The sequence below is a fragment of the Cajanus cajan genome, chromosome 5 (genome assembly GCF_000230855.2).
Source record: "Cajanus cajan strain Asha chromosome 5, NIPB_CcT2T_4, whole genome shotgun sequence".
Taxonomy (NCBI): domain Eukaryota; kingdom Viridiplantae; phylum Streptophyta; class Magnoliopsida; order Fabales; family Fabaceae; genus Cajanus; species Cajanus cajan.
Window position 1 is genome coordinate 73066435 of NC_138521.1, and position 26282 is coordinate 73092716.

The 26282-nt window shown below is 29.3% G+C and overlaps 1 long non-coding RNA gene across 15 annotated transcripts; it reads left to right on the plus strand.

The window, feature by feature from the left end:
• The first annotated feature begins 1745 nt into the window (after positions 1-1745).
• On the plus strand, positions 1746-22344 carry LOC145958466 (uncharacterized). Of its 15 annotated transcripts, none has more exons than XR_014434295.1 (15): positions 1746-1959; positions 3364-3448; positions 5045-5384; positions 5519-5629; positions 5902-6088; positions 6172-6459; positions 6623-6831; positions 7150-7206; positions 8021-8128; positions 8474-8550; positions 8631-9170; positions 13391-14341; positions 14433-14599; positions 17845-18795; positions 18887-22341. It is a non-coding gene; the product is annotated as an uncharacterized LOC145958466 (long non-coding RNA). The 15 variants fall into 15 exon arrangements; XR_014434300.1 differs by having other exon boundaries at positions 1747-1959; positions 8631-9036; positions 9126-9170; positions 17845-22343; XR_014434294.1 differs by having other exon boundaries at positions 1747-1959; positions 17845-22342.
• Positions 22345-26282: the final 3938 nt, after the last annotated feature.

Sequence of the window (26282 nt, forward strand, 5' to 3'; positions counted from 1 at the left end):
GTAATTTAAGTGAAATATGATGTTTCAATAAGTAATTATGGAATAAAAAATATTTAAAATAATTAATTATATTTAATTTTATAAATATTATATATATATATATATATAAATATGAAGTTGAAGATTTTAAAACTAAATTTAATTTTAAAACAGAAAGACATAATTAACTTTAAAAAATGAGAAACTATTTTAAACTTACTGCAGCTCAAAATATTCAAAATTGCTATAAAAAATAATCCTGACAAAAAAAAAGAAAACTCATAAAATTTATTAAATAGTAAATCTCTCGTAAAATATAATTAGTAAATACACTTAAAATTACATATAAGTAATATTTTCTATTAATAATAATAAAAAAATTTGTCATTGTTAATAAATAATATAATTAAAACCGTATTACACACATTAGATATAACAAACAATTTGATAAAAATTGATCGTTTAACATCTCTTCCAAAGTTGCAGTTTAATTAAATTAATTGAGATCTATATATATATATTAATTAAGATAATTTAGATTTCATTATATAAGTGTTTTTTTTTTATACTACTTGTTGTACACCCAATAAATTGTTGATGCAGTGATATTCAACCTCCTTAGTAAATTGATCATTTATTAAGGAAAAAAAAATACAACAAGTTTATAGTATTATTTAAGTGTAAATGATATTGATAGAAAAAAATACAGCAAGTTTATAGTATTATTTATCAAATTTTTACTTTATTTCTTATCTATTTTCACTCTTTTATTTTTTTCTTTTCTTCATTTCTTTCTTCACTATCAAACACACTCTACAATAGAACATATTTGAGACAATTAATAAATATTTAAGATTTTCTTTGTTGTAATGTGATAGAAATTAGGATAATGATGATAATTTTGAATTTTTTTTTGTAATTTAAGTGAAACTTTATGTTTCAATAGATAATCATGGAGTAAAAAATATTTACAATAATTAAATATATTTAATTTTTTTGAATATTTTATATATAAATATGAAGCTGAAGATTTTAAATAGAAGAAAATGGATAAATAAATAAAAATTAATTTAATTTTAAAGTAGAAAGACATAATTAACTTTAAACATGAGAAACTATTTTAAAATAAATTGTGTGCTCAAAATATTCAAAATTTCTATATAAAAAAATAAAAAATCCTCACAATATTTTAAAAAGAAGAAAGTCATACAAAAATTATTAAATAGTAAATCTCAAGTAAAATTTAGTTATGAATACCATTTAAAGTTATATATAAATTATATTTTTTATGTTAATAATAATGAAAATTACGTCATTATTAATAAATAATATAATTAAAACTATATTATATTTAAAAAAATTAAATTCAGGTTTACATATTATGAAAGTTGTCCAATTATTTATATTTATACGTATTATAAAAAGAATAGATTTTAGTAATTTTTTTTTGGTTTGAATTTTTATATTTGACACCATTATTTTTAGATTTAACAAAATTTCTTTTTATAAAAATAAATTCCCATTTTATATTGAACACCATTATTTTTTGAATTTGACAAAATTTTTTCTTTCAAAATTTTTAAAAAATAAATATATAAAGATATGAACTCTTTTTCTACTAATTATATATAATACAAATATTTTAAAGAAATTTAATAAATATTGAGCTATGAAACTCAATTAATTACCTACAAGTTTGACTTCTAAAGTACTAATCCAATAGTGTTATTCTGAACCAACTTTTAAAACATTGGTTTAGGTTACAACAATCTATTCTGTCGTGAAAGTAGCCGTTTGGTACGTTTTTTCGTCGGGCGCCAAAATAAATAGACGAAATCGAAGATGTTTCCTTTTCGCCCCTCCCTGTACCAAACACATTCCCTCTGGCAAACAAAAACCTCTCAGGCAAGAAGCCTCTCCAGTTGTTTGTCAAGCAAAACGCCTTCATGCCTCAGTATCTTCAACACTTTCGATCCCTCGGTAAGCGTTCCATTCCACTGGTTGGCCTTCGCTTTAGTTCCGCAGATTAGGGTTTTGGACTCTGCAGATCGTTTTGTGATTATTTCTGTGCGATAGTTCCGCAGATTAGGGGTTTTGGACTCTGCGGATCGTTTTGTGATTGTTTCTGTGCGATTCACAGTGTGATTCAGTGTGATTCAAGCACCAAAAAGTCTTCACATAATTGTTTGCGCAAGAATCCTACGATTCTTCTCTAAGTCGTGATTCTTGCGATTCAGATCGGATTCATGCGATTCCTAGTGTGATTCAAGTACCAAACGATTCGTTGAACGACTGGAATCATATCGAATCGTATGCATCATATTGTATCATATACTTACTAGCACGTTTACCCTAAGCGATCACTATAATCGTATTGATCTTTAGTTTAACCCAACGATCTGTTTGGGGTTTATTAATGAATACACCGGATGCTGTCTGTTCTCTTATAATTATATAATTTGTTAGGGGTTTTTTTGTGTGAACATCTTTCTTCGTTAGAAGTTGTAGTCTTATTATACATACCAATATTGTCTTTCCTTGTTTGCGGTTATTTTTTCTCATCCTTTTCCAAGTGTTGATGTTATTGGTTAATCAAGGGTTCTGTTACAAGAATAAAGCAATTTATTCTCAACTTATTTGAATTGTTTTGAATATGCAGCATTTGTTATTTATGAAGATTGTCTGTTATAAAGATTTAGGCTATTTGAGCCTTGTTGATGCTTCCAAAGTCATTATAGTTAAAAAATAAGTGACCTAAAAATAATGTAAGATTTTATGGATTTGATCAATATGATAGACATGCTCAATTGAACAGTAGGCTCTATGATTAAATTATAAACAATTAGTTATTTAATATTGTAAGAATGATTTTGAAATATGTGTACATTAAATAAGTATATGAAAAGGACTGTTACAAAGTAGTACGTCTAATATTCGTACATGATAATAGTCATTGAAGTCTGGCCAGCTTCCTGTAGATCTAAAAAGCTTGAATGATTCTATAATGTTGGGTAATGACGATGAAAAACATGAGGATGTGGTTCATGATTATAAAGTTCAAGCTGATGGTTATCTGTTCCGCTACTTGCTCCAAAACCAGAGGTATGGAGTAGAGGGCTATGTGGGGTTAAGTGGTTGTTATCTTGATTAGTTGTTGCACACATAGTAATTTTTAAACTAAGAAAAATGATTATTTACTGTGATAGTTATAAACTAACAAGAAGCAGTCATGTAGGCTACTGTATGACGCCAACTTGTCATTCACATTTTCATTTTCATTGCTCTATTTCTATTCCTTTTTGTCTGTAATTCTTGTGTTTAATATATTCAGTTTAGCATGTCTGTGACTCTAACTGAAGCTTTTCTTGTGTCTCATTTTTGCAGAACATTAGCAGGTCAGTCTCTGAAAACCCAGCAAACCAGAATTTTGGCCTTCTATTTATCTGTCCTAACAACTGAAAATGCTAGAGTAATTCTCTGTAAATTGATGTCTTCAATTTGATTATATGAATGTCACAAAACATTTGCTATATATTTACAATTCCATTCCTGCTGTGTAGCTTTTCATCTTACGTCAATGATACTGAAAGTCCATAAAAATGAGATACGCAACAGGCATTGATACATGACTAAATATCATATCTAGGTATTTTTTCAAGAAAATAGTTCGTTGATACAACAAACAGACTAAGAATAAATTACACCATAGGAATTGCATCTCTAACAACTAAGAAGTTTTGAAGGTTTTTAAACAAGCATTTTTTTTTTTGCACATTTTAAAGTTTTATGTATTTTATTATGATATGTGTACTACTGTATCAGACCTTTTTATGTTGTGAGGGAAGATATAATAGGTTCTGAAGTATGAACATTATTACATCTTGTATTGCCATCTAAAACTTGTCAGTTATTAACTACTCATTTTACTGGATTTGTGTCTGCTGGAATTAAGGGACTGCCTATGGGATTGGGAGATTAGCTAGTTGAGTTACATCCTTGCACAGGAAAATAGTACTGCATTTTTGTCCTTTTCTTAATGCTTTTGAGTACCAATTTCATTGATTTTCTTGTTTGTTGTAAACCTTGCTTCTGAGTGCACCTAGTTGAATTTTAAGGATTGGGCTTGATTTTGGGTGGTAAGGAGGCAAGATATATGTGCATGTGATATAAAAAGTCATAACAGTAGTGCCTTGGATGAAAAGGATTGAACATAAACCAATAAAACACTCCTTTTAGATATAGCATGTTGCTGGCATTAGTTGTTTTAAGTATGTATCATTTATGTTTGAAAACTTTGAGCTAGTTTTTAGTTAGTTTGTCTGCCACATGGTAGTTGAATCGGGATATATTGTATCGGAATGCCTATATTTGGAATTGTAAATTGAATTGTATCGGGAATCGTAAGATTGATAATCAATAAAACCATAGTGTGTGTATATATATATATATATATATATATATATATATATATTAAGTATTCAAGGCACATTTTAACATAAACAAACATGAAAAATGAAATCATACATTAATATATGGTTTATAATATATAAATATATTCTAATTTATTTATTTTTACATATATATAAATATCAAATAACTTATAATACATATAATTAATAATATACATATAAATATTTTCAATAATAAAAATTTATAGTAGGTAAAAAAAAAAATTAAGAAATCAAAATATTTAAGGTGTTATATTACATTTTTTATTATTTAAAATATTATCTAAATTATAATAATAATAATTAATAATAAAGAGAAGTTACTTTCTAAAAAAAAAAATAGTGAAGTAAAAGGCCCCTTAACCAAACCAAAAGATAAAATAATGGCCCAACTTTTTCGACCCTAAAAATTTTCATGCAACCCTTCTAATGGTGAAAATAATGTTTGAGAATGGACCCACCTTTCTATATACTGAATTGCCATGTCAATTAGTTTTTTTCACATCTGTGTAGCACCTCTTCCTCTGTTTTTTTCTCATAGTTTTTCAGTTTGCTTGATTAGTGTTCAAGTCTGTTAACATTTATAGTGGTGTGGTGATACCCTTCTGTTTATGCAGGTTCACATTTGAATTCTGGAATCCAGTAAAAAGAATACATCTGCTTTGCTTTTGGGTCCTGAATATCTTATCTATATGAGAAGTTTTTCCATTTTGGGAAAATGTATCACATATGAACCCTAAAATGATGTCTTTGTCCCTAAATTCGAGAAAACTTCGTTGCTCTTATTTGATGAGTAGTTTTATCGACAAATGATGAATATGGGAGTATAAACCTTTTAAGGTTATTTCCGATCCTGATGTCAAAAAAATGTGGTTGTCTTATTGGTATGATACTGTTGAACAAAAAGCAATGAGGATTGTATAATATAGTTTATGTCTGCCCAGAGTCAGTGTTGAGGTATGGTTTGGAGCCTTGATCTGCCTGACCTAAGTTTCAACGAATAAATGTTGATCTTTTAGTCCATCGCATGTCTTAGAAGTTGGCTTTTTGACTTTTTTAATGTTTTGTAACTACAATTCAATGTTTTGTAGATTGATTCAACCACTGCAAAAGCTTGCAGAAAGTCGCGGTATTGCTTTATTTGCAATTGATGAGGTACATTGTGTTTCTAAATGGGTTCATGATTTCCGTCCAGATTACAGGTTTGTTTTTTATCCCTCGTGTTTCCTTATTGTTCATGGCTTGCTCAAATGAACTGGATTTGATGAGTTTACTTAGAACATCTTAAATGATATTGAATGTAACTTGTGATTTGCATATTGAAGAAAGTTAGATCAGTTATTGGTTATTTTGAGTGGTTATCATGCATATTTCATTTGTTCTTTGTTTGGTGCACACTTCACAATTTATTGTTTTAAGTCTATTGTGAATGTCATAAGTATGACTTGTTTAAAATTTTTTTTTTCTGTTTTAGCTGACCGTCTGTGCTGCGGGAAAATTTCAGTGCTAGAAAGCTAAAACCCCTGAAATTTGATATACCTCTGATGGCCTTGACAGCTACGGCTACAAAAGGAGTTCAATAAGTCATTTGAAAATCACTATGCATGTCAAAAGAAACGAATATTGTTCTTACATCATTTTTTCGATCTAATTTACGCTTGGTGAGTTTGTTAATTATAACTTGTACATTCATCTCTGAATATACAATCTTGTTACACTTTAGATTTACTGTGGCTTCATATAGGTAAAGGATAGTCGAACATCAAAGGCTTCTTATGCAAAAGACTTTTGTGAATTGATTGAAGTATATGGTAGAAAGCAAAATATTGATGGAAATGAACCGGCTTTCATGTCAAATGATTGAGATTGTGTTTCTCATGGCTCCGATGCTTGTAGTAGCTCTGATACAGACAATGTTTCTCCTGATGACGTGGATGACAACTGAGATGAATATGCTTACAAAGATGATTTTTTAATGGGAAGAGAATTGTCGGTTGAGTTCCTGGAAAATGATATGGATGTTGTTCAAAATGTGGGTAGTTCAGATTGTACAAATGTAACTGCTATTACTGACTTTATCATAAATAATTTAGTTAAGAAATTGAATGCAATTTTGGTACAAATAATTAAGGAAATCAGTCACATTGATATGCATAATTCCTAATCGTATGTATTGTTGCATTTTATAAATGCAGTTACCCATGGTGAAAAGCGTCCTCACATGGGATTGGAATTACCTGAGGCAATTGATCCACCTAAGAAACCAGAAGGAAGACTTAAATTTCTTAAAGAGCCTTTGGAACACAGACCAGCTATCATATATGTATCCACCAGAAAATAAACTTTGAGAATTGCGAAGTATCTATGCAAGTTTGGTGTGAAGTCTGCTGCTTTTAATGCAGGGGTATGAGTTATATATTATACTCTATATCTTGTTTGATTAGATGGTAGTGAATTAGAATTTATCAGGTTGATCATGTTAATTGACAAGAGAATCTTCAATTCTAAGACATCATGAATTACTAGGAAGCATAATTTTAAAATTTATTTGTCGTTTTCTCTTCTGTTTTAATTTCAAACTATTCTGGTATGCCCTTGGATTTCATCAAACCAAGCTTGATAATTGTCAAAGAAATGGTTGCTGCACATTCTCCCCACTCACTATTTGATTTATTTTGTTTGTTAGGTTTTAAACTAATTTATGTGCACAATCTTTTTCCAGCTTCCCAAATTGAATCTAAGAAGGGTTCATAAAGGGTTTCATGAAAATACTTTAGAGGTATGCTTCTGGGGCCTGAACTAAATATTGTGGATGTTCCACGGGAGAGGGGTTCAAAGAGGGGCTAAAGTTTTTTATTTGAATTGAGATGTCCAGTTATCAGATATGTATGAAATCATTGCATCTTCTTATATATGTGGTGTGCTATTCACATAATTACTATATAAATGAATGGACTTTTTATCTGATTTTGATGGGCTTTCTGAGTTTCACGTGTTTTCAACAGCATAATAAATCTCTTCATCCCCACTTCCTGAATGTCATCTGAATTTGATGGCTTTGGCTGTTTGAAGCCCTGCCATGCTTATTATACATCTAAGTTTGATGTTTCGTTGTAATTTATTGTTTTGACACAAGTCACATTCTTAGAGTGTGTTGGTCGTGTTTTATCGTCATCATAAATATTCCTTCACCTTTAACTACAACCATATGGAATTGAAGAATCTCTTTAGAGTTAATATCTTAATTGATCCAGGTCATAAACCATTCACAAATTTTACACATTTGTATTACTCATCATTTGTACCATTATAGCGAGGAAATTAACGCACCAACTCCTCAAACTCAACAACATAATCCATCACATTCTTATAGTATGTTTTCTTGTTTCAAGTAATTTTATCTTTTTCCTATTCTTGATATCTTACGGGAAATACTTTTCCAATAAAGCTCCTTTGAAGTTATCCCCATATGATGACTTTGATATTATAGCACCCCTTCCTCTGTTTTTGTTCATAGTTTTTCAGTTTGCTTGATTAGTGTTCAAGTCTGTTAACATCTTTAGTGGTGTGGTGATACCCTTCTATATATGCAGGTTCACATTTGAATTCTGGAATCCAGTAAAGAGAATACATCTGCTTTGCTTTTGTGTCTTGAATATCTTATCAACCTCTCATATGTAGATGATACCGAGGATTTTAAGGTGTGATGATGTTGACATTCATGTCTAATAGTTGTCTATTTCATATGTTATGATTATGATTGATGATTGCTGAAACTTGTGTTTTCAAAGTGTGATAAATGATAGTATACATAGCTAATACATATAAAAATATCACTAAAATCCAGTTAAAAATTTAATTTATAGGTAATTGTATTTTGTTTTAATAAAAGGCACACTAGAGAACATATAGGCTCGAAGAACCCAACTCTTTTGTTTTTGGAAAATTTTAAAAAAAAATTGAGTGCCGAGATGTATCTTTGTTTTTCTTTTGATTGTGTTTTTTTTTTTTAAATAATTATTTCTCACATCATGCTTATGTGACAGGAAATTTTCGATTTATTAAATCTCTGTGAAATCACAATGGGAAAAGATAACAAAGTTGTTATTGCACGTAATATCATGTAAGGGGTGTTTTTGTATTTCTCGATGTTAAATGATGTAATACCTCTGTTGGATAATATGTCATTGCTTCTGTTGACAGGTATGTGTTGGGATACTATCCTCGGTTTTTAAGAGCTCATTGGAAGTTTCTAAAAATTGTTGTGAATTAGTTGTTTGAGTTTATGCATGAGACTCATCCTGGAGTTCAGGTTATGTTTTCTTCCTATGTTTTCTGTCCTACTTTTTCGTATATCATAAGCTTTGTTTATGTCCATGTGTGTGTCCCTCTGTTTGTGTGCTATGCGTGCTCATTTTTGTGTGCTCTGTGTATGTACTTTGTCCTGTGTGTCTTTGTTTGCCTTTGAGTCCTTGTGTGCATGTTGTGTTTTGTATGTGTTTCTATGTGCGTGTATCTATCTTTTTTGTGTTCACAGGTGGCAGCCCTTCAGTTTGGGAACACTACTAATATTCTTGAGGCATATTCATATGGTTCAAGTGAGGAACAAGTAAGTCTTTGTATTATGGCAAAAATGAATCCTAACATACTACTAAGTTACTTGTGAAGCATCTCTGACAAAATTTCCCCCTTGTTTAGGCTATCATACAGAATTTTGCACTGTTCTTCACCTCATTTTATAGGGCAAGTTTGTTTTCTCAGCTTTATGTCTATCTGTGATTGTATGTTGCAAGTATATATTCATTTGAGTCTCTTCATTCCTTAACATGTGTCCGTGATTGGACAACATTCATATTGTATTAGTTTTATTTTTGAATCACTTCTTTTGTCTTAGAAGTCATGTGTAGTCCTTTATATGTTGAATATTCCTAGACTAGCTTGTTTGACATAATTTTGTGTTGTTCTTCACTCATTGTTTGGTGTGTCTTTTTTGTTATTAAATCTGAACTTACTCACATGTGCTTTTGTTTTACATATTTGAGTTCATGATTTGCTATTAGTTCTAGCAAATTTCTTAGAGTTAGATTTCTTTTATGTCTTATTAAAAGTTTTGTCAAAAAAAATTATTAAACAATAATTCCTATTAGGTTTCTTTGAGTCTTGTTTTGTGGCTGAAACTTTTAACACTTTTTAAAGCATTGAAACAGAGACAAAACAGAGGTGTATGTGTTCTTAATGCATGAGAAAAACAAAAGAAAATAGTGCCTAAATTTGTGACCTAAATATATTACAAAATTGTGAAGCACTAGTTAAATGATGCATGTGAACACCTCTTGTTTTGTGTGAAAATTTTTGCAGCAGTTTTATCCTATTAAATCCGAGACTTACACATGTTTAAAAGGCATTAAACTTCTATGTCAACAAAGAAAAAGAAAGGACAAAAGAATTTACAAAAGAAAACAAAAAGAAAGAACATAAGAAAAGCCAAGGAGTGAAAATTTGGTGCAAAATAGCTCTCGGTTTTTGGTGTGTACTTGCTTCTAAATTTTCAGTCCAGCCACATATTTTGTCTTATTTTTTTTTAATCTTAGTTTTTATTTTGTAATCCATTCTACTGCCTTTGATAGGTTATCCTTTGTGTGCTAGCTTTCTAAATTTGCCTTAATTTTTTTTTTGCTTGTCAACTTTTGGAACTCCTTCTAGTTTGTCTCATTTCATTCCACCAATTGGTGTAGCCATTCTAAATTGTGCCTTTTAAGTTTTAGCATTAATATTCCAGCAATTGAAGGTGTGTTGAGTGCTTCTTAAAAGGTGTAGAAGGCCAAGTCAAAGGAAGTCAACTTTGAAGGCTTTGGTGGTTGCTTAGGGAGTTTGTTCTCTCTTGGTGGAAGGTCTGTTGGAAACACCTAGAAGTATCCAATATCAAGGCTACTTCTAAAAAGTGGAGTGAAACACTTGAGAGGACAACAACCTTGGTGGCTGGAATTGGAAGAGAATGAGCAACAAATTTTAGAAAATTTTGTGAAGTTTAGAGACTAATTTTAGTGACGAAAATTTTTGTCTCAAAAACCAATTTTCCTTACAAAATCTGTCTTTAAATTTGTCTCTAATTAGTGGCTAATTTTATTTTCTTTGAAATTAAGTGCAGCCACTAATTTCATTTGATTGTGAATTTACATTTCATTTGGTGTGAATTTACATTTCATTTGAGTGTGAATTTGCATTTCATTTGGTGTAAATTTGCATTTTATTTTTCTTGTAAACTTTTAATTCTCATTTTTGTACAAGGCCTTTAATAAGGAGTGTCTTGGAGTGCCTTTGGTGTATCTCCATCTCTCCTTAAGTGTTCAAGTAGTAAATTCGTGTAGTACTTGTGAGAGGGTCCTTGGAAGTCTTTGGTGCTTTCCAAGCTCTCACCTAGGTTTAATTGCTTTCAACGCCTAGTTTATGTTTTCTTGTCTTTAAGTTTTCATGCAGTTGATGTTTTAAGCAATTTAAGTTTTCATGCAGTTTAAGTTTTCAAGCAATTTATGTTTTCTTTCCATTTATGTTTTCAAGCAATATATGATTTTAAGTCTTGATAATTATACACATTAGGCACTTGATTGTTATTTTCCTTTTTGAAAAGAACTTTGTAAAAACATTTTGTGCAAGGCAAAGTACAAAGGGATTTAGAGATTTCTACTTGAAGAGGCTTGGTTATTAAGTGGCTCGGTAGTAGCTCACTTTCCTCCAAAGTTTAATTCATACTCTTAGACCTCCAAGTGTCAAGTCTAGTACTTTCAAAAATATTATTTTCTTTAAAAACTAATTTTGTGTGAAAATACTTCGTTTGAAAATGTCTCAAGACTCTAATCCTAGTGAAAGTGATAGCTTTCCAAAAAGTCTTTCTTACATTACTAAAGAGCTAAAATCACTCAAGCTATGGAGGAAGCAAGAGGCCATGCAAAAAGAGAAAGAGAAAATTGAAAGAGAAGACTAACTTGCTTATCTAGAGGAGGAATTGAGAATTATTAAACTAGAAGAAGAAAAATTGAAAGAAGACATGAGAAAACATAAAAGAAGAAGTAGGAGTTCACACTCTCAATATTCTTCTCCCAATGAGAGTCTAAACATAGGAAAGAACTATCAACCTACACCTAGGAGAGTTAGTAAACTTAGGGGAGTCAAGGTTGACCTCCCGCCATTTTATGGAAAGGATGATGTTGAATCATACCTTGATTAGGAGATGAAAGTTGAGAAACTCTTTGATTGCTACAAGGTAAGTGAAGAAAGGAAAGTCCTTTTGGCTGCCCTTAGCTTCCAAGGGCATGCCATATGTATTAGAGAAGAGGAAGCCACCACTGTAGCTAGATTCCTAAGTGGTCTTAACTTAGAGATTAGAGATCAAGGGGAGCTACTACCCTACAGGGACCTAAATGACTTGGTCCAACTTTGTGTAAGGGTAGAACAACAAATATTGAGAAAATCTTCTAAAAGAGAAAGCTCCCACTCTAGATCTCTTAAGAAAGACTACATGGAGGAGGAAAAACTTTTTGAAAAGAAAATTATTTCAGAACCCTCCAAAGAATTGGCTAAAAAGAAAGAGAAAAATAAAGATAAGGATAAAGATCTCATCACTGCACACACTAGCACAAAGACTAGTGATATTAAATGTTTCAAGTGTCTAGGGAGAGGCCACATTGCTTCTTAATGCCCTACAAAGAAAGTCATGATCTTAAGGGGGCATGACACTTATAGTAGTCAAGAAGAGACTACTACCTCCTCTTCTAGTGAGAGTGAGGTTGAAATAAAGCTTCAAAGGTCTAAAGTGGAGTCAGTTTATTCTTATGAAGGAGAGCTCCTAATGCTTAGGAGAATCCTTCATAATCAACCTAGTGGTACCCTATCACAAAGAGAGAACATCTTTCATACAAGATGCAATGTTCTAAATAATGATTGTTCTCTCATTGTTGATAGTGGTTCATGATGCAACTGTTGGAGCACTAGATTGGTTAAAAAGTTGAGTTTAATTACTATGTCACATCCTCAACCTTATCATTTGCAATGGCTTAATAAGGATGGCGACATAGTAGTTGACCAACAAGTAAAGGTTAAGTTTTCCATTGGGAAGTATAAGGACCAAGCTTTATATGATATAGTACCAATGGAAGCTTGTGATATTTTGTTAGGAAGACCATGACAATTTGAAAAGAAAACTATATATAATGGTCTTACTAATGAAGTTACCTTCACTCATAAGGAAAAGAAATTTGTTCTTTATCCTCTCTCACCTCAACAAGTGGCTGAGGATCAATCATAAATGAAAATCAAAAGAAAAAGTGAGAAAGTACGGAAGAGTAAAGACGAAGAAATATCCTCTAAGGGAGTTATGACTAAAGAGAATTGTTTTATTACTAGAAAACTTACGAAAAATATTCTCTTTATTCAGAAAGGCCTTAACTCTTACCCTCACACTGCCACTAGTCTTGAAGAAGAGATTCACAAATCCATTATTTTTAAAGAAAAGGAATCTCAACTTCAAGATTTGGTGAAGGAGAAGTGGACTTCACTTAGTTCTACTTCTCGTGAAACTTCCTTGGTGGTGTCCAAGGTAGATAGCCTTCCTTTGTGTAGGACTTTTCCTACCTTAGTTGTGTCAATAATGCATCCAATTTATGAAATATATTATTTGTTGGATATAATATAAACCTTCAAGGTTCCTTGTGACAAATTCTTTTCATAACTATCCAAAAAATAATATAATCTAAAATTGTTTAGGAAATTTCTTAGTAGTATTTTCCTTATTTTCTAGGAAATGCCTAGGTTACCACATAGGGTACTTTAGGTAAGATGTTCTAGTTTTTAGGATTGAGTCTCTATGTGCTTTAGTTTTAGTTTTAGCACATTTTTAGGTCTAATATCATTGATTTCTTTATTTGTTGAGAATATCACCTCTAATGAATTGTATTATATATTTGTAGGTGTGGCCAATAATCATGAAGACCCTCGAGATTTGAGGTCAAATCTTTTTCAAGAGAGAAGAGATGATAGATTATGGTCAAGGTCAAGGAATTCAAGAGATGATATCTTAAAAGAACCAACAGGAATGGGATGATCTTAAAGACCTTTTCATATGTTTGTACATATAGTAGTCTCTTTGTATAGGCTTATTTTTATTGGTTGGTTAGGCTGACCTTACCATGATTCTTAAGTGAACCATGGTCAAGGTTAACTTCTCCTACAAGTTTTAGAAACCATGGATGGTTAAGCTAAACCTTACCATGGTTCCTAGTGAACCATGGTTAAGGTTAGCTTACACTACAAGCTACCTTTCCCTATATATTTGTAATTTCTACTCTTGTATTCACTTTTGAACATTTGAGAAATAAAACTTCAGATTTCTCTCTCAAAAGTCCCTTCTAAAAATCGAAGAGAATTCTCTCTTTAGGTTTCTACCAAAGGTGCTTCAACATTTGCTTGGTTCCTCAAGCTTCCTTCACAAGTTAAATCACCTCCATTGCTTCTCCACCATTGGAGAATCCTCCAAGATGTTTCCGGCACTTCAAGGAGTTCAACTTCAAGAGTTTCTTTGGTCCTTGCATGGAGAACTTGAAGAACAACAATCTTCTTCAAGTAACTCCATCAACTCTCTTTATGGTCGTGGCTCAAGATGATAACAACAAAATCTTTCCAATTGCCTTTGCAATTGTTGAGGGTGAAAGAGCATATGCATGGTTTTTCTTTCTGCATAAAGACATGTATTTTTGCTTAATTTTCGATAGACACGAGTCCATCAAAAATGCCTAAGCAAGACAAGGTAGTGGTTAGACACCGAAGAATTCAGTGCATGTGTTATGTATTCGCCATATTGCCTAAAACTTCATAAGACATTTCAAGAATGCAAAAAGAAAAAAAATTAATCATCAACATGGGTATCTACTTCTTATCATTAATTTTTTTTATTTGTTTGACTATATTTCAACAATACTAAATTGTTTATTTTTTGCTAATCTCATTTCATAGCTTATGGGATGACTGAGCCAAGATTCAATTACTACTACAACACACTGAGGAGCGAACTAGAAATCGAAGGTGTAATTGAATGGCTCAACAACATAGCAAAAGAGCAATGAACTCTTGCATGAGACGGTAGCCGACAATGGGGACACATGACTACCAACTTGGCGAAGGTAATTAATTCCATTCTTAAAAAAATAAGAAATTTGTCATGTTTTGCAATTATCATGTCGACTTATAAAAGATGTAATGCCTTATTCATCCAAAAAGGGAAGGAAGTCAATGCTAAACTTAGGGTTGACCAACTTTATACTAAAATAATCAATATGGTCATGAGAGATGCAGAATCAAAGGCTAATAGTTATCATGTCCTCGAATTTGATCGTCACAATACACATTTTTTGGTACAACAGACCATTATACCAAGGGTAACATGACTGAATAAAAATTTCACGATTAGACTATATGACAAGTAGTGTGACTGTAGAAAATTTCAGAAGTTACACATGTCATGCTCTCATGTTGTTGCTGCATGTAAGCAAGTTCACCACAATTACGAATCTTACATAGATCAAGTATACACATTACAATATGTTTCAAATGTGTATAACGAATTATTTGGTGAACTACCTAATGAATCTTATTGGTCGGATTGTGAAGAACCATAAATCATACCAAATTCAAAAAGGATTAGAAATAAAAAAGGTCGTACAAAGTCATTCAGAATATGCAATGAAATGGATATGGTTGAACCCGGACAACCAAAAAAATGTTCTCTATACAGGAATGTAGGTCACTCTAAGAAAAAATGTTCATACGGTCAAAGGAGTTAAAGTCTACAAGCTTAAATTAATAATCAAATGTTGTGTTTTTCAAAAATATCATGTTCTGTAATTTTTATTTTCCCAATAAATTTGTACTTTATTTTTACCATTTCTAATATTTAATATAAACATATTGTCATTTATTTAAAATAATATTTAATATTAATTTTATTATTAAATTTAATTCTTTAAAATTTATTGAATTTAAATATTAAATATATTTTTATATTCTAAAAACTTAAGTAAATTAATTTTTTAAAATTAATTATAATTCTTTAAAAAAAATTGAAAATGAAAAATTGAAAACTGAAAAAAAAAATTCAAAAATCTAAACAAAAAAATAAAAAATGAAAGAAAAAAAAAAGGTCCAATAGAGAAATCGGTTACCCAGTAACCGATTTCTCCAAGGATTTTTACAAAAAAAAAAATTGAAAAACCCTTTGTGAAATCAGTTACCTACTTGGACCTGCAAATGAGTCATTTGTGTAAATAAAAATGGGTCCAAGTTATTTAAATGAATAAAAAAATAGTATATTAACAAAAAAGTCTACACCTATAAGACTAATTACTCTTTTCTTTTTTCTACTTTTCAATATCTTCTGGCTGCAAGTTTCAATATTTGGTCTAAAATAAATAAATTGTTATAGTTATTTGTTTGTAACTCTTTACTTTAATGTATGCATTATGAATGAATTTTATCAACAACTCTTTTGACACGTTTATTTATTTATTTTGTTTATTTTATACGACATATGTGATACTTATTTTAAATGCTCATTATTTACATAATATTTATGTAATCGAGAATTTAAGTTACAAATTTTATCATCTTAATGTTTGAATTGAAACTTTAGATAAGCACATGAATTTGCTTAAAATAAATGTTTATTATTAAAGTATATCTTATAAAACATATATAAATCCTAATTATCTAATTCATTCTAGTAGTTAATTTATTTGATAAAAATAAAATTTTCGTTTAATTATCTAACAAACACTTATATATCTTCTTACCAATTGTAGTCTATATCTTATATTCTTTTTATTTAATTAATATTCATATTTTTAAATCAAAATTAGAGTTAATGTTTTTTAAGAGTTTAAAATTATTGTATTTATTAAATTAAGATAATATAGTTTAATTAGTGATATTTTAGTCTAAAAATAATAATAATAAATAATATAAATTGTATCTTATATCAAAAAATTAGTAATTATCTTGAGTTAGTCTTATGAATAAGAATAGAAGTAATAATTTAAAAGAAATGAAATTTTTTTTAAAATACATCTTAAACACACTCCTTAAAAAAAGTAAAAAAAATCATTGTTTAAAAACACTTCCCTTGAAATATCTATTTAATTTATTATACAAAATAAAGTTTTTTTTATATTGTTTTAATAGTAAATAATTTTGTATTTTTAATGAACTTTTTAGAATTTTCAATTAAGTTTTTAAACTAAAAAAATGGTAATTAGGTCTTATTATATTTTATAATTAAATGTTTTTAATATCTACATATCTATCTAGAAGGTATAAAGAAAATAAATATTTTAAAAGTAAAATATGAAAATAAGTCTTAAAAGTATAATTTAGCAAAAGCCAACTAGTAAATTTTTGTATAATTTTTTTTAATAATATAATAAAATATAAAAAAAAATGAAAGGAATTTATATAAGTTTAAAACATTTGTACCAGGCCAGCCCGTTTTATTCTTAGAATAACACGAAGGCAACCAATTGAACCAGAGTGGTCAATCCCAGTCTGTTTGCGTCACTCATCATTCGTTCGGGTTTTCCTCATTCAAGAGTCTCTCTATTTCTCGATAGCAACCCTCACACATCAATTCCACGTTCGTTCGGGTTTTCTACTTTTGAGAGTGTCTATTTCTTCGATAGCAACCATCACACATCAATTCGTCTCCGTTAGATGTCATCATTATTCTTTTCCTTTTTCATCGATCTTTACAATTCAGATTCGATCAGGTTTTCAATTTCTTGTTTGATTTCTTTCTAATTGTTGTTTTCTTTAATCCTGATTCTTGTTTATCTTTGCTTGCTACTCGCTAGGGTTTTTCTCTTTGTTCCTCATTCTAGAGACCTTGGTTGATGGAGGATAAAACTAAAGTAATGTTATGCGCTTATCTGTTTTTCAATTTCTTGCTAATTCTTGTTTTTCTTTGGTTCAAGAATTTTTTTCTTTGTATGTCTACACCTAGCAACAAAGTATAGTTTTTTGATGCTTTATTGTTGTTTCTTTTATTTTTATCTGCGCTTAAAATAGCTTTATAGTTTTGTTTTTAATCGATTTTCTGGTTATGTTATAAGATCACAGTTTAGAGATCTAAATTTTGTTAGGATATAAATTGAGTTTGTTTTGCCCAATAGTTTGATTGATATTCCATCATGCATTACAAACTACATTTGGTACTTGTGCATTGCATGTGTATGTATGTATATTTTGTTCTTATACTATTAATTAAATTTACAAATTTCCAATCTTGCAAATTTAAGCCTTGAGATGGTTAGTAAGGTTGAGGTTTGTGTGTGAAAATCTCACATTAGTTAGACATATAACAGTTACAATATATTTGTAGGTGTGGTCAATAATCATGAAGACCCTCGAGATTTGAGGTCAAATCTTTTTCAAGAGAGAAGGGATGATAGATTATGGTCAAGGTCAAGGAATTCAAGAGATGATATCTTAAAAGAACCAACAGGAATGGGATGATCTTAAAGACCTTTTCATATGTTTGTACATATAGTAGTCTCTTTGTATAGGCTTATTTTTATTGGTTGGTTAGGCTGACCTTACCATGATTCTTAAGTGAACCATGGTCAAGGTTAACTTCTCCTACAAGTTTTAGAAACCATGGATGGTTAAGCTAAACCTTACCATGGTTCCTAGTGAACCATGGTTAAGGTTAGCTTACACTACAAGCTACCTTTTCCTATATATTTGTAATTTCTACTCTTGTATTCACTTTTGAACATTTGAGAAATAAAACTTCAGATTTCTCTCTCAAAAGTCCCTCCTAAAAATCGAAGAGAATTCTCTCTTTAGGTTTCTACCAAAGGTGCTTCAACATTTGCTTGGTTCCTCAAGCTTCCTTCACAAGTTAAATCACCTCCATTGCTTCTCCACCATTGGAGAATCCTCCAAGATGTTTCCGGCACTTCAAGGAGTTCAACTTCAAGAGTTTCTTTGGTCCTTGCATGGAGAACTTGAAGAACAACAATCTTCTTCAAGTAACTCCATCAACTCTCTTTATGGTCGTGGCTCAAGATGATAACAACAAAATCTTTCCAATTGTCTTTGCAATTGTTGAGGGTGAAAGAGCATATGCATGGTTTTTCTTTCTGCATAAAGACATGTATTTTTGCTTAATTTTCGATAGACACGAGTCCATCAAAAATGCCTAAGCAAGACAAGGTAGTGGTTAGACACCGAAGAATTCAGTGCATGTGTTATGTATTCGCCATATTGCCTAAAACTTCATAAGACATTTCAAGAATGCAAAAAGAAAAAAAATTAATCATCAACATGGGTATCTACTTCTTATCATTAATTTTTTTTATTTGTTTGACTATATTTCAACAATACTAAATTGTTTATTTTTTGCTAATCTCATTTCATAGCTTATGGGATGACTGAGCCAAGATTCAATTACTACTACAACACACTGAGGAGCGAACTAGAAATCGAAGGTGTAATTGAATGGCTCAACAACATAGCAAAAGAGCAATGAACTCTTGCATGAGACGGTAGCCGACAATGGGGACACATGACTACCAACTTGGCGAAGGTAATTAATTCCATTCTTAAAAAAATAAGAAATTTGTCATGTTTTGCAATTATCATGTCGACTTATAAAAGATGTAATGCCTTATTCATCCAAAAAGGGAAGGAAGTCAATGCTAAACTTAGGGTTGACCAACTTTATACTAAAATAATCAATAGGGTCATGAGAGATGCAGAATCAAAGGCTAATAGTTATCATGTCCTCGAATTTGATCGTCACAATACACATTTTTTGGTACAAGAGACCATTATACCAAGGGTAACATGACTGAATAAAAATTTCACGATTAGACTATATGACAAGTAGTGTGACTGTAGAAAATTCCAGAAGTTACACATGTCATGCTCTCATGTTGTTGCTGCATGTAAGCAAGTTCACCACAATTACGAATCTTACATAGATCAAGTATACACATTACAATATGTTTCAAATGTGTATAAAGAATTATTTGGTGAACTACTTAATGAATCTTATTGGTCGGATTGTGAAGAACCATAAATCATACCAAATTAAAAAAGGATTAGAAATAAAAAAGGTCGTACAAAGTCATTCAGAATATGCAATGAAATGGATATGGTTGAACCCGGACAACCAAAAAAATGTTCTCTATACAGGAATGTAGGTCACTCTAAGAAAAAATGTTCATACGGTCAAAGGAGTTAAAGTCTACAAGCTTAAATTAATAATCAAATGTTGTGTTTTTCAAAAATATCATGTTCTGTAATTTTTATTTTCCCAATAAATTTGTACTTTATTTTTACCATTTCTAATATTTAATATAAACATATTGTCATTTATTTAAAATAATATTTAATATTAATTTTATTATTAAATTTAATTCTTTAAAATTTATTGAATTTAAATATTAAATATATTTTTATATTCTAAAAACTTAAGTAAATTAATTTTTTAAAATTAATTATAATTCTTTAAAAAAATTGAAAATGAAAAATTGAAAACTGAAAAAAAAAATTCAAAAATCTAAACAAAAAAATAAAAAATGAAAGAAAAAAAAAAGGTCCAATAGAGAAATCGGTTACCCAGTAACCGATTTCTCCAAGGATTTTTACAAAAAAAAAAAATTGAAAAACCCTTTGTGAAATCAGTTACCTACTTGGACCTGCAAATGAGTCATTTGTGTAAATAAAAATGGGTCCAAGTTATTTAAATGAATAAAAAAATAGTATATTAACAAAAAAGTCTACACCTATAAGACTAATTACTCTTTTCTTTTTTCTACTTTTCAATATCTTCTGGCTGCAAGTTTCAATATTTGGTCTAAAATAAATAAATTGTTATAGTTATTTGTTTGTAACTCTTTACTTTAATGTATGCATTATGAATGAATTTTATCAACAACTCTTTTGACACGTTTATTTATTTATTTTGTTTATTTTATACGACATATGTGATACTTATTTTAAATGCTCATTATTTACATAATATTTATGTAATCGAGAATTTAAGTTACAAATTTTATCATCTTAATGTTTGAATTGAAACTTTAGATAAGCACATGAATTTGCTTAAAATAAATGTTTATTATTAAAGTATATCTTATAAAACATATATAAATCCTAATTATCTAATTCATTCTAGTAGTTAATTTATTTGATAAAAATAAAATTTTCGTTTAATTATCTAACAAACACTTATATATCTTCTTACCAATTGTAGTCTATATCTTATATTCTTTTTATTTAATTAATATTCATATTTTTAAATCAAAATTAGAGTTAATGTTTTTTAAGAGTTTAAAATTATTGTATTTATTAAATTAAGATAATATAGTTTAATTAGTGATATTTTAGTCTAAAAATAATAATAATAAATAATATAAATTGTATCTTATATCAAAAAATTAGTAATTATCTTGAGTTAGTCTTATGAATAAGAATAGAAGTAATAATTTAAAAGAAATGAAATTTTTTTTAAAATACATCTTAAACACACTCCTTAAAAAAAGTAAAAAAAATCATTGTTTAAAAACACTTCCCTTGAAATATCTATTTAATTTATTATACAAAATAAAGTTTTTTTTATATTGTTTTAATAGTAAATAATTTTGTATTTTTAATGAACTTTTTAGAATTTTCAATTAAGTTTTTAAACTAAAAAAATGGTAATTAGGTCTTATTATATTTTATAATTAAATGTTTTTAATATCTACATATCTATCTAGAAGGTATAAAGAAAATAAATATTTTAAAAGTAAAATATGAAAATAAGTCTTAAAAGTATAATTTAGCAAAAGCCAACTAGTAAATTTTTGTATAATTTTTTTTAATAATATAATAAAATATAAAAAAAATGAAAGGAATTTATATAAGTTTAAAACATTTGTACCAGGCCAGCCCGTTTTATTCTTAGAATAACACGAAGGCAACCAATTGAACCAGAGTGGTCAATCCCAGTCTGTTTGCGTCACTCATCATTCGTTCGGGTTTTCCTCATTCAAGAGTCTCTCTATTTCTCGATAGCAACCCTCACACATCAATTCCACGTTCGTTCGGGTTTTCTACTTTTGAGAGTGTCTATTTCTTCGATAGCAACCATCACACATCAATTCGTCTCCGTTAGATGTCATCATTATTCTTTTCCTTTTTCATCGATCTTTACAATTCAGATTCGATCAGGTTTTCAATTTCTTGTTTGATTTCTTTCTAATTGTTGTTTTCTTTAATCCTGATTCTTGTTTATCTTTGCTTGCTACTCGCTAGGGTTTTTCTCTTTGTTCCTCATTCTAGAGACCTTGGTTGATGGAGGATAAAACTAAAGTAATGTTATGCGCTTATCTGTTTTTCAATTTCTTGCTAATTCTTGTTTTTCTTTGGTTCAAGAATTTTTTTCTTTGTATGTCTACACCTAGCAACAAAGTATAGTTTTTTGATGCTTTATTGTTGTTTCTTTTATTTTTATCTGCGCTTAAAATAGCTTTATAGTTTTGTTTTTAATCGATTTTCTGGTTATGTTATAAGATCACAGTTTAGAGATCTAAATTTTGTTAGGATATAAATTGAGTTTGTTTTGCCCAATAGTTTGATTGATATTCCATCATGCATTACAAACTACATTTGGTACTTGTGCATTGCATGTGTATGTATGTATATTTTGTTCTTATACTATTAATTAAATTTACAAATTTCCAATCTTGCAAATTTAAGCCTTGAGATGGTTAGTAAGGTTGAGGTTTGTGTGTGAAAATCTCACATTAGTTAGACATATAACAGTTACAATGGTGTTTTTAATGACTTGTGCAATCCTCTTCCCTTAAGGCAAGGTATCAAAGTTGAGATGAACCCAATTTGTTTTCCATTAGTCATTCGTATTCTACTTATTGTAGTTTAGTTGTCTGATGGCAGGTTGAATGGTTGTTTTTTTTTTCTTTAAAACCTTTTTTCTAGGGATCTCATCCTCATTTGTGTTGTATTTATTCTATTTTCCTATTTTATTGGAAAAGAATTAATTGATTTTGCATAATGCAGTATCACAACATGAGTTCAATGCTCGTGAGAGTGATTAGCGTTTCACTAATTTCATGTCTCCACTTGCTAATTTATATAATCCTGCTATAAGTATTCTGGTGAGTGATAGAAGTATAATTGACACTGATGTTGTTGTACATAAGCCTCTTGCTTACTGTTCACATCACTCAAAAAAAGAATCTGGTTGTACTATGTATTGTATTTTGTTCATGTAAAATAGAGTGAGTATTCTTCTATTTACAAATTGAAAATAATCTTAAATTTTATTTTATACTATTTTTTTATTTAAAACATATTTATTTATTTTTATTTAGTGATAGTGTACAAGAAATAAGAGTAATTGTTTATCTCTTTTAATTATTTTTTTAAGATTTAATTTTTAAAAAAAAGTTATCATAAAAGACTCTATGTTGTATTAAATTATGAATCAAAATTGAGAATATTAAATAGAGACATAACAAAATCACCCTAATAAAATAAAGTGATTATATAACGAGAGTTTCAGAACCTTTTTCTATGAAAGCCAAGATTTTTTGAATATCTTAGTTTTGGTTATATAAAATACTGATAAAGAAATTTTTTCTTGTGTGTATATGTTGAATATAAAATTTGTTATATATATATATATATATATATATAATAAAATACGGTGCTTAATTTTTGGAGTTAATGTCTTTTATCACTTATGAAAATGCAAACCTTAGATATATAATCGATAACATTCTTCTTCTAATAAGATAATATTTTTTTAATTTACAAACTTAAAACATATGTATTCATATCATATTATATATATTTGTAACACATTATTCACTATTATTTAACAGGTTTTTTAATTACTTTTTATTTTTTAAAAACATTAAGATGTATGGTAATATAATTTTATTTAATATTTCTATAATTTTATTTAATATTTCAACTTTCTTAAAACTATAATTATTATTAGTCTAATATATTTTATTGCATTATTTTTAATTTATCATTTGCATTTTTTATATTTTGAAAGTTTTTATACCATCATATGGTCAAATATGTTGTTTTTATGTTGAGTGAGTTTTAATTTATCTATGGTATTGAAATAAAAAAATGCTTTCCATTTGTTACCACCAACATGTATGTATGCGGATTGTATTTTGGTGGAAGTGGTGGCAGTGGCGATGGTGGTGGGAAGGATTGCAACAATGATAGTAGATGCAATTTGATAGTGGAGGTATGTGACAAATTTATTTGTAATTTTTATTCTAGACCATTTATATTTTTTTTTTCGGGTAAAGAGATAAACTAAATACACAGCAAATTAAAAAATATAAAGAAGGGGAAGTCCTGTTGCATAGTGTTCGGACCCATTCTAACTAAGAAATTTGCACAAAGATTTCCTTCTCTTGTGTGAGGAAATCTTAAGGATATTTTCAATATAATTTTAAATAAGTTTTATATCTTTTCATAATGTGAGTGCTCTAACAATTTATTTCTAATACTCATCATTATCTATTGAAATTTATTGAAAATACAAAGCTTCTAAATGGGGATCGGCCACATGGGGCCCTAAAGCTTGGACGTCCAAGTTGAATTCAAAAGGTAGGCAACGTTGAATGGCTTGAAAAAGCAATTATACATAAAGAAAAAGTAGGCTTTATCATCATCAACTGCTCGACATACCCTATCTTCCTCCAAGGGCTTTTGAATCTCTATAAGGTTCCCGATGCCAAACTCCATAATATTGGTGTGGTGGAGGGATTTAATCTATAAAGACTTATTTGTGAATTTAGTTGAGTACTCAAAAAGTATTCAAAACCTAATTTGATTACTCGTTTGTCTCCATGATAAAATTGACTTTTGGGTTGCAAATCAACATAAGAGGTGGGTTCCCGATTTCTCGATAGCAAGAATTTTCGTGTTTGGACCTTTTTGGTTGTCGCTTTGATCAACAACCACCTAACTCCCATCCTTTACAAGTATCTCAACGTTCAGCTAAGGAGGCTCGAGTCTAATGGAAGTAGTTAAGGCATTAGGTGTATAAGTAGAGGAAGCAAAAGAAAAGTAATAGTTCTAGGAGGAAAAGGATGAAAACGAGGAAGATGAGGAAAAACTATAAATAATGTTAACTTCCATTCCACCAAATATCGGAGACTTTATATTATTGTTGGAACTCATAAAAGAAGGAATAAAGGTGTACTTGATCATCGATACTTGACATATAAATATATAATGCAAGGAAAACAAGTGTTTAGTGTATTCAAAAGTCAAAAGCAACATGTAAATTCTTTTCAGGGTTAATAGACCTTGTTTATGGAAGAAGATAGCTTCAAGATACAAAGTGTTGGGTCTCCCCAAACTGTTAGATCCCTTTGATATCAACGGTGGAGAAGGGTGTGACTTCCTGTATACGCGAGACATTTCATATCCACGCGATTATGTCATTTGACATGTTATCATTGAATTTAATGTGACCACTAAAATGGTGGTGTACTCAAAAGATGTTAATCACAAAATTTTTAGGTGGGAATTTTTTTTAGTAAGCTTATACATAAATTCTTCTTCTAGGTGTCGAAGACTTGGGAACTTGTGTATTGGAGTTGTCTCGAGGCCAAGACGTTGTCGGCCTTGTTTATAGAATAATGTGTTTATAGAATAATGCTCGAATGAGTTGATAGGTTATTAGTTATTGGAAGGCAATGTATAAGACTTAGAAGTATTCGGCCTAACCAAGCACCTCATTATAATCATGATAAAGTGTAACTCTAGTCGTTACACAACCATACAAATTATATAATGCCTTTAATGATTGAATCACCATCAATAACATTCTTCTATCTATAAATATTCATGCATTAGACCTTTATGAGGTATGTAATCTTACACAAAAGATCTAACACTCTGAATATCGATTGACTTTGGCATTACAATCCCTTTTACAGATACAACCAACATCTAATACTTGGAGGTTGTGGATTAAGTAGTTGATAACCAATGACTTTCAATAGAAGACTTCTTGTGTCTACTTTTTGGCAAGTACCAGTCCAAACACAAACATAACAAAGTAGGTTTATGTATGTTCTAAAGTTGTTGGCAGTGCTATACTTATGTCATACATATTGTAACTTTTAAATTTTAGATAAAAAAATTAATTAATTCATATTAATATTTAACAATTTTTGTACATTTAATATACGCGCGCGCGCGCACACACACACACACACATATATATATATATATATATATATATATATATAAGTCAGCTAATTATATCTTGTCAATTTTGTGTATTTTATAAGGTTAAGATAGGATAAATATATACAATTAATTGGGTGAGTTAGGACTATTTTTTTTAATGGTTTTTAAGTAAAAAAGCAATAATTATATTACTTTCATTGTCATGTACAAGAGATATATGATAAATAATTAAAATAATGAAAAGAAAGGTATTTGAATATAAACATGCCATAATTCTAAATGAATTTGAATAAACAATACTTTTATCCCCACAATATTTTCAATACTCATTCAATTTTTTTAATTATTCAAATAAATAAACTCTTATTTAAATACATTTTCTTTCAAAAACATGAAGAAAAAAAACTTTATTTATTAAACTACATAAAACTTTTATTCAAAAATATTACCTTTGAAAAGACATTTTTTTAATAAATAAATTATTTATTCAAATATATTTTCTTTTAAAATGTATTTTTATTTGAATAAATATATTTCTTCATTCAAATAGAATTTTTATTTATTTGAATGAAA